The following is a 3,036-nucleotide window of genomic DNA, read 5'->3' as shown; positions in this document are numbered from 1 at the left end:
TTATTATTGGTGCGCTGAAATTAGAACTCGCATAACTAAACTGGCAAGTGCACCGGGTCGTCCAAGTAATACCTCAGGTGAGTGAGGGTCGATCCCACGAGGATTACTGGATTGAGCAAGCAATGGTTATTTTGCAGATCTTAGTCAGGCGAATAGAAGAGATAGTGGTTATTGTAAGCGCAAAAAACATAATAATAAATAAAGTAATACTGAATTGGTGTAAAAACAATGGTGGGAAATCAGTTAAGGCCTTGGAGATGCTTGTTCTTCCGGATTAATACTTCTTACTGACTACTTTAACAATGAGTGATTCATTCAGTGACAAGGCTGTAAGTGATTAAAGACGGGGCTAGTGGTCATTAATCTCCTCTGATCCAGATCACATGCTGGTGCTAATGGTCATCCAATCTGAACAAGGGTGAAGCTTGCGCAATTCAATCTCTGGTGATCCTACTCAAAATTTCACAGACAATGTCAGATCTTCTAGATCAGAGAATGATGCTCTGTATTCTAGCCTTAATGCCACAGAGACCTTAATTACCCATGACTAATGAGATTTCATGTCACGTATCCCAATTAGCCCAAATACTCTCTTGGAACCTGTGATGTATTCTCAAGCTGTAGCTCAATACTATTCGGCTAAGGCTTCGCAAGAGCTCATGTAGAATAAAGGGTCATACTCTCGTTCCACCCTAGATTCATAAAGATGAAGAACGACAATACATCATAGAATGGAATCAAACATATATTAGAGTAGAAAAGTAATAATATTAATCCATGGGAATCAGCAGAGCTCCTATCCTTAACTTAGGAGGTTTAGTTGCTCATGATTTACAAAGAAAACAGATAAGAAGGTGTAATGTAATGTGTCTGTGCTTAATGTGTCTGTGCTTCTCTCCTCCTGGGAGGCATGATCCTCAGGAGGAAGGAAGTCCCTTATTTATAATAAAAACTCTAAGACTAAACCTAAAAGATATTTAAAAATTACAAAAGGAAAGTAAAATAGGTTAAAAAGTGCTAAAATCCACTTTGGGTCCCACTTGGTGAGTGTTTGGGCTGATGCCTGGCGTTCAACTCAAGTTCTGGGCATTCAACTTAGAGGGTTGGTCCTTCTTGGGCATTGAACGCCAGAAAAGGAGTAAGTTGGGCGTTCAATGCCAGTTTTGGGCAGTCCTTTCCAGAGAAAAGTATAAACTATTATATATTGCTAAAAAGCTCTGGAAGTTAGTTTTCCAACGCCATTGCGAATAGATCAATTGAACCTCTATAGCTCAAGATATGCTCGTTGGAATGCATGGAGGTCAGGATTTGACAGCATCTGCTATCCTTTCTTTACCTCTGAATCAAACTTTGCCAAAACTTGCCAATTTCACCCAAAAATCACCTAAAATCATAAGAAAATCACACAAACTCAAAGTAGCATCAAAAATGTGATTTTTGCACTAAAACATACCAAAACATAATAAAACTTGATAAAATGTAGTTGAAAACACTAAGAAAATTGTACTAAAAAGGGTATAAAATATCCGCTCATCAATTATTGGGTGACTTCTGATGTATGGGGGATGCGGTCCCGGGTTACGGAGGAAGACCTCCAGAATCTCCGTGACGAGGGCGCAGTTTTTAGGGCGGCGAGGCAAAGCGTCAATATGAACTTGTGCTCTCTGGGGTGGACGAGAGGGTTTGTTATATAAACCCTAACTCTCCCCGGGTCATCGACTGGATGTGGGTTTATGAGTCCATGTTCACACGGCTGGGAGTACGGCTCCCTTTTTCTAAGTTTGTCCAGGCATTGCTTAATCGTTGTTCGGTGGCGCCGTCTCAACTGCATCCCAATAGCTGGGCAGGCATCCGGACTTTCGAATTAGTTTGTGAGTACCTAGAGCTTCTGGTTTGGGTTGAGGTCTTCCTTTTCTTCTTTTTGTGCACCCTCCCGACCAAGGAAGGGAAGCACAAAAAGGGTTACGTATTGTTCCGGACTCAACCAAATCGGCGGACCTTCGAGCTGTTTGAGGATTCTTTCCACGGCTTTAAAGAGGAGTGTTTTACGGTTTGGCCTGTTTAGGGCATCATCCCTTTTGGTTAACTCTTGAAGGGGAGCGTTGTTTTGCCACGTACTGGAACTTCTGTCCCGAGGTGTCGTACTTGAGCGAATTACCTATAAAGGGTTATCTCCCGAGAATAAGGATACCTTCGATATTCTCTTGGCGCTTTCGGTGATAGGCTGTTAAATCCTAGAGATATGATGGGCAATCCGATGGCTTGCCGAACTCACGTCGGTGGGTTTTTGTTTGCTTTTTCCCAATTGAGTGTGTTGTTTTTCGATCATGTGACTTATTTATTTTTCTATTTCCTTTGTTTTGTAGTTGGAATGGCTGACGAGTTGACGATCTTGTAGCACTTGAAGGTCACTTTCGTGGAGATTCTGGAGGCTGGAGGCTGGAGTCGAGGGGTCCTCTCAGTCAACCACCCCGGCGGCTTCTGTACCGAGCTCTCAGACAGTCTCGCAGGAGATCGTTCAAAAAGGGGTTACCGGAGATGAAAAGCTTCAAGAGATTCTGATTCCGAAGCCTGATTAGAAATGTAAGAGGCTAGAGGGGGTCAGTGCAGGTGTAATCATCTGTTGTGTAATGGATAGGTCTTTTGATGCTCCCAGTTTTATTGACCGATATCTGCTCCCTGGTACTAACGAGTTATTCCAAGATTTTAACCTTTCGAGCCAGGCCAAGTCCATCTACCGTGCCTTGTTCGATCCGTTGCTATTATCCAGAAAGTTGAGCCAACACTTTCGCAAACCTTTTGTTTAGATGGGAAGTTTCGGCATACTAAGGTGGATATGGGCATTCTGAAAGGGCAGCTGGAGGCAGCCGAGGTCGCTCGGGCGAAGACAGCTAAGGATGTCGAGGACGCTGGTGTTGAGATACTGAGGTTGTCAGAGTGGGAGACCGAGTTGTCAATCTAAGTTGCTGGGACCCAGAAGCTGGCTGCTGAGGCCGTGGCTGTTGCTGCCCGTTCGGAGGCAGAGGCAACGAAGGC

This window comes from Arachis ipaensis, chromosome B03 (assembly GCF_000816755.2).
Source record: "Arachis ipaensis cultivar K30076 chromosome B03, Araip1.1, whole genome shotgun sequence".
Lineage (NCBI taxonomy): Eukaryota > Viridiplantae > Streptophyta > Magnoliopsida > Fabales > Fabaceae > Arachis > Arachis ipaensis.
Note: the sequence above shows the minus strand (reverse complement) of the source record.